Source organism: Epinephelus lanceolatus, chromosome 11 (genome assembly GCF_041903045.1).
Source record: "Epinephelus lanceolatus isolate andai-2023 chromosome 11, ASM4190304v1, whole genome shotgun sequence".
Lineage (NCBI taxonomy): Eukaryota > Metazoa > Chordata > Actinopteri > Perciformes > Serranidae > Epinephelus > Epinephelus lanceolatus.
The window spans coordinates 35,690,878-35,705,159 of NC_135744.1; the positions used below are offsets into that span (position 1 = coordinate 35,690,878).

General features: G+C 40.5%; 1 protein-coding gene across 1 annotated transcript in view; it reads left to right on the top strand.

Moving 5' to 3' along the window:
* Positions 1-14,282, top strand: part of LOC117267497 (leukocyte cell-derived chemotaxin-2) — a 226,760-nt gene that overhangs the window by 101,213 nt on the left and 111,265 nt on the right. The window contains exon 2 of the mRNA XM_078172568.1: positions 11,626-11,792. The gene's annotated coding sequence lies outside the window, so the exon portion shown is untranslated. The remainder of the gene's footprint in view (positions 1-11,625; positions 11,793-14,282) is intronic.

The following is a 14,282-nucleotide window of genomic DNA, read 5'->3' on the forward strand; positions in this document are numbered from 1 at the left end:
CACAAAAAAGTGTCCACAAACGAGGACAACAGGTCTAAGTTTTAAGTAGAATGACGTTTAAGATCAGGTAAACCCGAATTGTGATGTCCTCATTAGGGTCGCCCATCAGCGTCAGAAGGATTGTTTCACGATGTCTTTTTTAAATGACGATGCAATCGCGAGGTGTGGGGGGGAGACAGCACGTGTGTGGCGCATGCTGATGAGATCGAGGCTGAACGAGGCTGAGTGAGAGGAGACAGAGGGAGGCTGCTTAGTGCCCCCCCCCCCCCCCAGCGATGACATCGTTCATCGGGGATTTCACTAGATAGGACGATAGGATATGGACAAGATCGGCCAACTCTAGTCCTCATATGAGGACACAGGGTCTCAGGATGTTATTCAGATAAAGTGTATTATGTAAGGAGGGATGAGGAAGAGATTCTGCATGCATAATATGCATTATTTCAAAACTAACTTAACTAGCCAAGATTTACACCTTCCAAATATAGAAGGAAATGTATGGTGACAGTGTTCATAATATGCTTCTTTACGATATAAACACACCATAGTAGGCTATTTGTATGACCTGTGCACTTTGAAAACAAGATAACATAGTTCATCAGTAGAGAGATTTTTTTGTTAAATTCAGCTGAATTTACAAATGAGATGTTGATGCTCGGTGCCAACTGATGGGATAAAAACAGTACAGCAACAACAACCTATCAGACTGTTTAAAATCAGCCCTAAGGCCACAACAAGCCCTTGCCAAGCTTTATAGTCTGTTATGTTTTTCTGCCTAGACCTGGCAAGAATAAAGTGCTCTCTCTATATAATGACACTTCACCACAGCCCCGAGGCATGTAAACATCCCATTACATTATAGCTGCTTTCCCTTGATTGCAGTGCAGCGTCGTCTCACTGTTTATTCCCGGTGCTTTCCTGTTTTCCACTACAGCTGGCCCAGGTGGTCTACGGTTTGTCTCAACTGTTTCAGCATGTGCGCATCTGCGTGTTCTGCAGATGTTTTAAAGCAGGGAAATCACATGTTTATTCATTATCACAAGCAACATGGTACTGACAGTGAGTGTGTGTGTGTGTTTGTAGTTTAAGTGTCATTAAAGGGTCAGTTCACCCAAATCAAAAAACATCATTTCACTAAGCCCTACTTGTATCTAGGGGCGTAATTTACAGGTTTCATCACAATACATTATTGTATTGATTCCATGGACAACAATACAATATTTGCTGCTATCACAAGTCTGCCAGAGCACAATTGTGATTCCATTCAATTAAGGAGCCTGCAATCAATATGAGACGATGTCAATAAATATCTTCATTGTCTTTTTCATGGCTGCATGCCATTATCTGCCTGGTGGTAGACTGTTTGCACTGTTTAAACTACTAGGAAGAGAATTTGCATTTCCAAGGATAGAGAAGACATAACCCGCCCTACTCTCCCGATGATTGGCTAGTGCATGCTACCTTCGTTGGTTGGAGTGGTTAGGTTTAGGCAAGAGGAGTGAGATTGGTTAGGGTTAGGAGAAAAATGTCATAGTAACCCAATCAGATTTCATAATAAAGGCATACCTTAAAGATGGTGATAGGCGTTATCACTTCATATCAATAATATTACATCATTCATCATTGAATCAATACATCAATGTATCATTACATCCCTAGTCATTTCTAGTTGCAGGGTGCACACAGACCTCCTTTCTACTGAAGGAAGGTCAGTCTGTGGATTGTCCTGGGCAGTGGCTACCAACCTGAAAAATCAATACAGAATGTATTTTGTTTTTCTGATTTGTAATTTGTATTTTTTTGTTCTGCTCTTTAATTTTTATTTTGTAATACTGGATAGGAAAGGGAGAATCACCTTTTCATTGCACTGCTAACAACTTGTAGATATGCACCATGTGACCAAGGGTCACCCTTTATCAGGAGTGGGATGTTTTTTAAACCTAATGTTTAAATGCTGCAATCACCACAAATATAATTAAAGATGTCTTGGTCTAACAATGGTCTAAACTAACCATGGAGCCCAAGGTGCAGAAACACTCACTGGCCCTTGTTATTTTGGTATGTCTGTCCATCCACTCTCAAACCAGGGATCTGCATCGACACCCAGACCTGTATAGAATTGGACGTATTGATTTAGATAATTGCAAACCTCATCCACAATGACAGCAGATGATTGTGATCCGATCCCAGGGGCCTGAATGCAACTGTGGTCTTTGAAACAAAACGTCTCACCTATAATTTCACATTGATCAACTCCCCTGTTTGTATCTATCCTGTCCCTTCAGATTAGAGTCAGAAAATTGAAGAAAAAAAAGGAGAATAAGCTCACCTTTCCAAACCTCACCTGGACAATATAACACAAAAGAGATCAAAGAATAGGTAATTGCACAATGCCAATATGACATTTTGTTGTTTGAGGAAACATGGCATTGAAAAACAGGTTTAAGATTAGTGTGTAGGAGGAAGCTGACAAATCCAGACAGCTCAAGGTCATGCAATGACAAACACAAAAGAAATACACACTCACAGGCACAATGTGATACCAGGAAATACACACAAAAACACTATGTAAGCATAAACCTTGACACTAATAAACCCACACATACACACTCGCAGCCCATCTCTGTCAACAAATGTACCCGTCTTGATACAAAACACCACATTTCATTGTTACGCAAATCAAATCAAGTTGGTTTCGACTGCGCACAGTTATTTGCAATTTTCCGATAGGCATTGAGAGAATGTAAACTGGGGCTGCTTCACAATACAGCGCATAATCATCAGGGGAAAAGAAGTTATGTGTTTGTATATTGTTATCTCTGAAAATGCTCACCCATGCATGTTCAACATGAGCAGCAACCAGCGAAAAATGTGTCTCGTTGATAATGATCCTGAGGCTAATTTTCCATAAATGCTCCTCTTGCTTCATATCTGACGAGTCACAGAGAATAAAAAAAAAAAAAAAGATGGAGTAAGTGTGAGGTGGAGGGGCTGGATCCATATGCACCTACACACTCAGACCTTCCACCTCTGACAGTATCAGTAATCTGCATAACAATGTAATTATAATCTGCCTGATTCTCTTCTCCACTGTTCCTCTCTTGAGGAACAATCGCGGCAGCACCAAATCTGCCTCTGATTGTTTTGGCAAAGCACTGGCTATTTAATCAGGTGAAGTGAGTGACGGCCGCATAGAGGAACAACCCTCCCCCCCCTTAAAGCATTAATCACAAGATAATTGGATTGAAAATTAGGGAGACGTTGTCTTTGTATTCCATTAGCTTGGAGTGGATTTCTCATCACTCTCTGGCAGCGAGTGCTTCTTTCTTTTTTACATAGCCTGCGCTCCCTCTCTCACTCTCCCTGAGGCTTTTAGAAGAATATCGAAAAGGTGGAGAGGGAAGAGACAGATACAGAGCACAAGATGGAGAGAGGGAGAGTGGGAGAGGGAGGAGAGTAAAAAGGAGTTTGGTAAATTTGATTCACTTAATTTTGTATAAAGGGGGCTGGTGTCCTCAAAGGGTAAATTGATCCATTCATTGTGATGAATAGGCTCAATTAATCCACCCGGTGTGGGACAGGGGTGAATACATGTGTTAGGAGACATCCCCTTGTTGGCTAATTTCTCAGACATCATCTTACATCTCTTCAAGACAAGTGAAGACAGCCAGTGACAGTCAAACATGGTCAACCACGACCTCTTTGCTACTGGTTAAAGATAAACTATACAGGATTAGACTCATACAGAAGTAATCCCTCTCAATCAGAACCTATGATCTACTAGAAGTGTGTAGTAGTGTGTTTTTCTGCAGAGACTTTGCTCTCTGCCTGTATTTTCTTATTTTCTGTGCTCGGGACATTTACGGGTGTGTGTCCCCACACCCCTCAGGTGAGGTCAAGGTGTTATAAAAAGGTCGTGACCAGGCGCCAGACCATTTGCAGCATGCAGCCAAGAGACACAGCACCCAAAAAATACAAATATAGTGAGGCAAAATGCTAGTCCACACTGAATCTGGGGTTAGTTTTTACTTTCACTTTCCCTGGTAATAATATTTATACAGAGTATTTGAGAATCCTGCATCCTGTACCTTTAAGGCGCGTTCACCAAAGTTGAGCTCTATGCAGTGTGGCGATGCAAATTTGCTTTGCTGCCGGTAAGAAATTATTTATTCGCCCCTTTGCTCACACTGAATGGACATGAATGCGAGGCCAATGTTAATTTCACACATGTATGACATCATATCATTTCATATCATTGTTATCAGGTGAGCATCTTTAACCTGAGCTCTACAGGATAACTGAACACACTTGTGCACTTGTGTGTGTTTGTGCAGACAGAGAACTGTGCATCATAAATTTCAAAATGTCGATGGGACCATTTTAAAAACTCATGCAGCACTTCCACCTCTGACAATCATCACTTGATCAAAATGAACTGCTAAATACACTCACTACTGTTGTGAGCTGTGGAGCTGTATGACAGTGGGACTCAGAAGTGGTGTATTTAGCTGTGTTGTGGTGTGGGAGTGGTCATGAGGCTCATGCTTGTATGCAGCACAGGTTCACAGTGACAGAGATGTATGAAGATGAACAGTTTGTATATACAGGTTCATTAATCTGTCACAGATTTCTGCATATTTCTGCTTTTGTGCATACACAGGCTTTTTAGTCATGAATCTGTAAAGTTTTATGCATCTGGTCTGAGGAGTCCAGCCAGGGCTTTGAATACTGTGAGCACTTAGTAAATTGCACAAGAGTAATTTACACTGGACTAATAGGATATTCTGCACATCTTCCCATTCTAAGAAACCCCTTTATATCTCTTTTCTCATATTTCTCAAGCTTCAGTGTATTACTTTTTCATCATTTTAAATTGGATATCCCAGAATAATAGTGGCCCTGTCTATTATTAATACGCTGAATCCATCATGGCAGAAGAGAATCAGGGTTTGGAAACCCCGTGAAAGATTTCGAGGGCTCTGGGAACTTACATTTTCTCTGCATGCACACCCTCCGCCTACCTGTTTGAATGTGTGTATGATAAGGATTTGAATGGGGAGCATTATACAAGACCCCCACTGGTAGATCTCTTTTCTCCGACTGCTAATAAGAGTAATCTACCTCCCAAGTGACACAGTGTTCACAGCGTGAAGAGAGGCCCAATGTGTCGTGAGTCATTTATTCTATTTTACTTTTTCATATTTTCTGAGAGATTAAGTCTTGACAACATATTATTGAGACAGTGGTGAGAGAAGCAAGTCCTATCAAATTTATCTAACTGTGTTGTTGGAAAATATGTTGATGCCAACACATTGCTGTCTTTTACATCGTCAACTTTACGGGTTCATAGTATGTTTTCCTCGTTAAACCTTACTCTTCCACAACTAAATTCTTATATACACTCACTTGCCACCTTATTAGGTACACCTTGCTTGCTAGTACCAGGTTGGACCCCTTTTGCCTTCAGAACTGCCTTAATTCTTGGTGTCATAGATTCAACAAGGTGCTGGAAACATTCCTCAGAGATTTTGGTCCATATTGACATGATGACATCACACAGTTGCTGCACATCCATGATGAGAATTTCCCGTTCCACCACATCCCAAAGGTGCTCTATTGGACTGAGATCTGGTGACTGTGGAGGCCATTGGAGTACAGTGAACTCATTGTCATGTTCAAGAAACCAGTTTGAGATGATTTGGGCTTTGTGACATGGTGCGTTATCCTGCTGGAAGTAGCCATCAGAAGATGGGTACACTGTGGTCATAAAGGGATGGACATGGTCAGCAACAATACTCAGGTAGGCTGTGGTATTTAAACCATGCTTAATTGGGGTACCAAGAAAATCTCCCCCACACCATTACACCACCAGCAGTCTGAACCGCTGATACAAGGCAGGATGGATCCATGCTTTCATGTTGTTTACACCAAATTCTGACCCTACCATCTGAATGTGGCAGCAGAAATCCAGACTCATCAGACCAGGCAACATTTTTCCAGTCTTCTTTTGTCCAGTTTTGGTGAGCCTGTGTGAACTGTAGCTTCAGTTTCCTGTTGTTAGCTGACAGGAGTGGCACCTGGTGTGGTCTTCTGCTGTTGTAGCCCATCTGCTTCAAGGTTTGACGTGTTGTTCCTTCAGAGATGGTCTTCTGCAGACCTTGGTTGTAACCAGTGGTTATTTGAGTTACTGTTGCCTTTCTATCATCTTGAATCAGTCTGACCATTCTCCTCTGACCTCTGGCATCACTGTATATTTTCTCTTTTTCGGACCATCCTCTGTAAACCCTAGAGATGGTTGTGCGTGAAAATCCCAGTAGATCAGCAGTGTCTGAAATACACAGACTAACCTGTCTGGCGCCAACAGCCATGCCACATTCAAAGTCACTTAAATCACCTTTCTTCCCCATTCTGATACTTAGTTTGAACTTCTTGACGATGTCTACATGCCCACGTGCATTGATTTGCTGCCACGTGATTGGCTGATTAGCTATTTGCATTAATAAACAGTTGAACAGCTGCTCTGATTTGAAAGATTTGAAGTCTTTTTGTTGTTGTTCAAACACATAAACATTTTTGACCAAGCTTTGTACTAAAGAGTACATTTTACACTTGATACTGTTAAACTAGTGGACAAACTATGTAATGCAACACTGTTTCTTATCAGATCTTTGGCATTTCTGCACCAAACGTTCTTGTTATTTTTTGGCATACACATAAATACAGGAATTTATTTATACCAACGCCATTATAGATTGTGCTGATCGGTGCAGTTCTTTATCGATTCCATTATTTATTCCTGATCAAGTTTCTGTGTAGGGTAAAAAGTACAGATTTTCAGCGTCATTGTAACTTTTTTATTATTTTATTAACAAAAAATCCACTGAGGCTGCCTGTGTGGTCCTAGAGTTACTGTAACATAGAGTATTCAGTCTTAGTAATGGACATGCTGTTCAGTCTGGAAGCAGTGGCAGTCGTGCGTAGAGAGTCAGATACATGGCAATCCTGAAATTTGACCCCATGTTGTGTAGAACGATTTCTCAGCATAATGCTGGTGTTTCCACCATTACTTCAGATGATCATTTTACAGACATTATAAGCAGCCTTTTTTTTTTATCATCTTCATAAAATGAACCAGTGCTTTGGACTGTGTCTTCCTTACTGTCATGACTCCTTGTTGCAAATTTCCAGCAGTGCAGAGTCACGATTCTGACATCAATGTTTTGCAATGTGCAACTGTCTGAAAAACAAAAACAACAGCATCAATCCATGGAATTGATAAGCTCGGACACATACAGTTAGGATGAATCAAACCATTTGGAACCGGTTCTCAACTGGAACTGGTTCTCGATTCCCATCCCTACAAATATTCCAAGTCTATTTATCGATCTGCCTCTAGCTTAAAAATGTCTTATCGCTATTAGACGCTGGGAAACTAATTTTCAGTCCTGTGTCCTTTCCTAGAGAACCAGCGAAAAAGTTTTAAGACTGCATACTCAAATGTCAGATCTAGCTGTGTTCATCTATTTTAAAAATAAAGCTTCTATTTACTTCAGTCTGTTGTGATAGTGGCGGCCTTAAGGACACTCCAGAGTGACACCCGGGGAATCTGAGGATGTATTGTAAATTATTAAAACAGCTAAAAGGGACAACAGCAAAGAATCCCCGCTCACAGTGAATGTACGCTTGTCTGCCTATACTTAAATGTATATAAAATAAAAACAGATGTTCGTGCCTCTCTACTGCATCTTGACTCACAGCCACAGGGCCACATACTGTATCTCCCCAGGGACACCGTGTAAGTTAATACAGAGGTTAACAATAGTGTCATCATGTCAAAGATACATTATTTATAAGGCTGTAGCAGTGTAGCCTGCAGTGCTCCAATGCCAAGGAAACAAAATAATAAAATGTGCATCGACCTAGTATCCACACTGCAACATCACAGATAAACACACACACTCATGCACAGCCCACATACATAAATATGTATGGTTTTCTTAACCTGGCTGAAAATGCCTCAATGCTGAGTTTGACCTTTTAACAAGTTTGTGGCAGCTCTCACAGCTTGACCTTTCATTTCCCTCAGCTGATGGTTGCCTTTCCACATTACAAAGAAGAGCCTCATTACCAGCTAATTCATGGCCGTCGGATTCCCACCTGTCTGACACATATACACCGGGTGCACGTGTGTGTGCTTGTACAACAGTATGTGTATGTATGCCTTCTGGAAACCTTACTGACCATGCATTAACGGTATTCACACATACATGAATACACATAAACAGCTTAGAGCTGCATCCTCTCCATGTTGAAGTAAGCAGTTTCCTAAAAGGCAATTTTAGAAATACAGAAATATTTATTGTTGAAAGGTTTGTTACAATGCTTAAACCCTACAGCGGATGTGAATATTGCTGTTTGACATACGGTAGATGTGTTTTAACTTTAAAAGCCCAAGTTTCGCCAATATTTGTTTGAACAGAGTTGATGTTTTGATGTGATATGCAATAGAGACTACTAATGTTGCCCAAGGTATAAATGCAATCAAGGTTATTGAGGCTCATTGACTTAAGTGCAGTGCTTAATAAAACTTATCCTTATGAAGTATCAAACAGGTGATAAATATGCCATATGAGTATGACAAAAGATGATAGTTATTTTTTGTTTCCACAAGTAAGAAATACACAAGACATTCAGGGAAGGTCTATACAATCACTTAGAAATTATTCACAGATAATATTTATCAGGGCACATGTTGTTATTGGTTAACATAGTGAAATATTCTGTACTAACAACGTGTACTAATACATTTGCATACTGTAGAAGTCAGTCATCTTTATCTGAATTTTTCTAGAGTCTCTTAAAAGATTGTAGTTGAGCCTGGTTTCATCAGACACTGACGAAAAAAGCTGTCTTTAACATCGGCATGATATTGTCGCTGGACACCGTTATAGTTTAATGGCGCTTGGCAGTGTCAGGGGGGAACACAGCGGGACAAGAATTAAAGTCAGTGCGGTGAAAGTGTGACTAGGGCGGTTGTGGGGGATGGGTCAAACAAACAGTGACTTTCACCCAGGAGAGTGGCGTTTGCTACCCGTAAGATTGTAAAACCAAACTGTTCTTTTTTCCTAAACCTAACCGCATGCTTTTGTTGCTTAAACCCAACCACGTGTGATTGTTGTTGTTGTACTGACATAGTGCCTTTATTTTGAAAGAGACTGTATATAAACTGTATATACATTTCCTGTGAAAACAGGAGTTTATCTTAGAGAAGACAATGCATGTAACAGACAGAACTTGACATGGCCTCCCAGAACGTCAACAACCAAAACACCACCCCCTTTCACGTTGTATCTGGACGTGGAAAGTCCATGACCAAACGAAAATATGTGATGAGGTCGGAGTCAGAATGTGTTGTGTAGTCATAGTTTAAAAAACTAAAAAAAAAAAAAAAAAAAAAAAAAAAAATGTTGGAGACAAGATACAAACTGCAGTTTTGGGTGCCACAGTCGTCATTTAGGGCCATTAGTTGATTAGTCACCCACATGTTTATGATATTAATTTAATTATTAAATGATATATTTTGCACGGGGCAACACAATGGTTTGAGATGAAAGTGTGAGAAAAAATAGTATCAGTAACATTGTTAACACTGTGCTACATTACAGAGAAATACAAAACCGTACTAATGAACCTACCTACAAGTGCACGTCACACACTGAGCAAGCTGCCTGTTAATGACGCTGTCGGCGAAGCAGTAATGATTGTGCTAAGTGGCTAATGGGCGTGTAGCTACCAATCGACCAATGATAGGCAAATGTTTGCCTGTAGAGTTTACATATCAGCTTGAGTTCATCCTTCACCTTCTCAAAATGATCCCACACACCAACATGTTGTTAACTAGCCCGTGTAATAACCGCAGGTACCAGCCCTGTATATTAAAGTGACTCCTGTCTGACTGCTGAGTGTGGCCACTTCCTGTGTCTGTCCTTTCAAATTAAATTCCCACATGGTGCAGTCATATAGGTTTTGATTTAGTTTAACAAGGCGCAGCTCCTACAAGAGTTTTTTTTTTTTTATTGTTGTTGTTTTTCTGCGACTAAGCGACCAATGAAATCTTGCCGACTAATGACCTTTGTGGTTGACTAATGTTTGGTCAACTATTAGGGGGCAGCCCTAATGCTTTGTAAGCTTGTTAGGGAGGACTTCCCCTGTAACTAAGAGAGAACTGTCATTGTTTGCAGGACATAAGGAGTTGCTTGTTAGGAAAACATAAGTCTTTTTAGGTTTAGATAAATGATCATCGTCTTAATTTGAGCATGTGTGTTGGTGATCTGCTGCGTGTGTGTTGTGTTTATGCCTAATTTTCTGTTCATGTGTTTGCAATCTGTTAATGTGCATCTGTGCAAGCATATTAGTTCTTCTCAAGAGTTTCTTAGTTTTGGCTCTATGTTACAGTAGTTCAGTGTTGGAGGTTGATGGTGTTTGTCTTCATTAGCTTTACTTTGTCGCTTCTCGGTACTACCCTGCCAAATATCAAATTGGATGCCTTGTTAACATTTCATGTGGAAAAAACAATACAACAGTGGTTTAATATTTCTTTTCTAAATGGCCTGAGGTTGTTGCAATTTTCCCAGGAAAAAGTCAGAGCTGCAGTCGTATGCTTGATGTGTTTACCTATTTGGCAATCAACAAACCGAGCTTTCAGACCTGTGGGATCATGGGTAATGAACACAGAGGCTGCCACACAGCAGAGTAGACATCTAATCCACTCTAGTTAAATATTTACCATTAAGGAAATAATCAGTGTGAGGTTGTTCTCTCAGTTTCTTTGCATAACTAATTGGGGAAAGTAATTATCAAAAGAAAGCGGACTGGAAGAATTGTGTTATACTGTAGTGTTTGGGTCCTTTTGAATCACAGTACACATTTAAGAAGTTAATATCACAAATTTAGCACAAAATTAGTTATTAATTTACTTTTTAAAGTTTGCCCATATTTCAGTGAAGAGCAGGTAACAGATTGTCTTCTGGAAGTCATTACTGTCTAGAGGCTAGGATTAAACAAAGTTGTTTACACAATTTGGTGCAGCCGTATGGGAGCAGACATTAGTGTGAAACATAGGAATGCTCACCCCAACATCCCCTTCAGCACCTCACAGATGTCTCCATGTGAGTTAAGTAATTGTTAATGTGTGCAGGCATACTTCATAAACAGGGGAAAAGAACAAACAGTGCAGCTTATGATTGTAAGGGTTATCAGGTTCTTTGTCAAATTACTGCTGAATGTTTAACGCAAATGTTTTATCGTCTTATAAAAAGGGAACGGGCCAAGTTACAGTCTGAAATGTCACGATCACAAAGAAGCTAATTTCATGGCTCGTCTATACTTTGGTGAAAAATACAGTTTTGAGTCACTGCATTTAATCATTTTAAAAACACAATTAACCCTGTAACTCTTAACACTTTTATGCCTCACTTAAGATACTTTTGTTAGTGTACTTCCATGTAGTACACTGTGTTTTGTTAGGTTAGTGTTTTCTCAGATCGAACTCGACCGTTGTGCACTTACTGCAAATGATGATCTAAACATTTGACAGCTTTTTCTTCCTCTTGTTTTTAATGGCAGATTGCAACAGGATGGAGCATGGCCGCCAACATGTGACCACAGTTGTCCCCCGCCAAAATACCTACTGGCTTGTTTGCTTGTTCACCGAAGCAATCACAACCCCTGCAGCTTAACAAGTTTGGTGTTCCTCACCTTCTGTGATATAGCCAAGATGGCGACCATTGAGGGTGAGTAGTTTACAGCGTACCACACTCAACTCTTTAACCATCATGAGTACATCATCCAGGTACTCACAGTGCATTGCATTTTGCCATACTTATAAGTGTGAACAAACTTATACACTCAAATTAGCATGTGTAAGTACAGAAGAACACTATTTTCAAAGTTAAACATTCAAATGGAAGAAAAATGTACAGCCATCTGCTATCTTCAGTCCTTACTGGAAGTGAGTTCAACTTGTTGCCTAGCTGTGCACCTGCAGTTACAGTGAGGGTGGCAGACACCCACCACCACAGACGGAGGTTCATTTCCAGACAGTGTGGAACAGTAATTGTGGGCAGTCTCTTGTCTCTGCTGCATGTATCGTTTGTTTATTGTTTTATTACTCCATCGCAAATTGTCCCATCACTTGTTAAAGGCCATGGTCCATTGAAACCAACAGAACAATGCACTTAGCTAAAAGGTATGATAGCGAGGCAATTTTGAGATCAGCTAATGGTCTGTAGCCAAGTCAAAGGCAGTTAGGATGAGAGTTAGTACCTGTAAGTCTCATGTCAAGCGAAGGTGGATTCACTGTATGTTTTTCTCCTGGGGCGTACTGCAGCTGCATGCCCCTCCTCCACGGCTGGGTATCTTTTAAAAAATAACCATATCTATTCCAATACAATTACTCTTAAAGCAATACAATATCATTAGGGAACTTCATTTGATACACATAATGTGAATGAAGTGGCGTGTAGTATACAATAAAACTTAAATGAATAGCCCGGGCGTCAGTCATCTGTATGGGGGATGGGCTTAAGATTAATTTCACACAAAACTCTTGCTCAGCAAAGATGGGAAATACTGTAAAATAGTTTATTTAAACCAGTGAGAAAAAAAATTAGGCTATCTTATAACATCACATAACATTATAACATTCAGTTATGAATCATTCATTTGATCTAGCTCTGACAGCACATCTGTGCTAGCCCTCTGCAGAGAGGGAGTTATGATGCTTGTTTTATGGCACCCGAGGATTACGGCAGCAGGCATAACTTTAAACAACATTCACAACTTGGATTAATTTTGATTAAAACTTGCTTTGTTTTGTTTGATCAGTGGACCCTTACAGACTAGAGGAATATAAATACTGGAGAAGCAGAGATACATTCAGACTTAAAGACTGTGTCAGAGGTAGGGAGTCACCACCTTTTTAATGGCTAATGATGTGTAGCATCTTCATACCGACAAAAGTTTAAACATTTATATTTGTATTCATGATCTAAGCAGCTAACTGATCTTTGCTCAAGCAGTTAGCTGACAATCTGTGGGCTTCAAGAGGTTTTATATCCAAAGATCTTTGATAAAAATGAATTGCTTCGCAGCATCAGTGGCAACCAGACCTGGCATTTAATTGAGACCTGCATTAAAGGGATAGTGCACCCAAATATGAAAATTCAGCCATTATCTACTCACCCATATGCCGAGGGAGGCTCAGGTGAAGTTTTAGAGTCCTCACATTCCTTGCGGAGATCCAAGGGGAGAGTACAACTCCACCTTCATTTTTGGGTGCACTATCCCTTTAATTTTTCAAAATGTGAAGCCACACCTGGCTAGGAAATTGGAGTTGGTGTGTGAGCACCATTGCAGCTGGAGGATGTGGCTGGAGGGAATGATGTCGGGGCTAGGCCTGTCACGATAACAAATTTTGCTGGGCGATTAATTGCGTCAGAAATTATTGCGATAAGCGATAATATTGCATAATATTGTGCTTTTAAGACAAAATTTAAATATTAGAAATAAATAAATAAAGACCTCATAAATACAAAAAATAGACTGTCAGTCTCTCATTCTCAGGTGTGCAGTTAAGTTGGTTGTATTCGCTCTTTTTGTTGAGATGGTTTTAGAACAAACCCGGCACACCGGCTCGTCCAAATTACTGGGCTGCCCTCTGTCATTTGGTTTAAATCCAAAACACTCCCACACAGGGGCCGTGGCATTTGGTTTAGGAACAAGTTCCCTGTCTTTCTCTTATGCTCAGCTGTTTGTTTTTCTCCTCCTCGTCTCCCCCTCACGAAGATTGCACTGTGTGTGTGTGTGTAGCCCATAGCCCCGCCTCCCCCACAGAGTCAAAGACACTCAATGACAAGAGCTTTCCCTCCGTTCATTACGCTAATGAACCAACTCACCTGGCTGCCAGACAATGCACGGCAGTGAACGCTGTTGTCGTCCAGTCTTGTTGGTGGAGAGAGACGAGGAAAACATGCGCATGAATATGGCAATTAATCGCGGCCAGAAAAGTTACCGTCTCCCTTTTAATTTACCATACAATTAACCGACTTATCGCATATCGCAACAGGCCTAGTCGGGGCTGCCTTGCTTAGTCTGCCACCACTGTGACAGATAAGTGTCAGAAATTAGATGGATTATAATGAAAGTAGGACTGGGCGATATGACCAAAATCTCATATCCTGATATACATCATTTCTTATCCTGATAACAATACCTATCCCGAT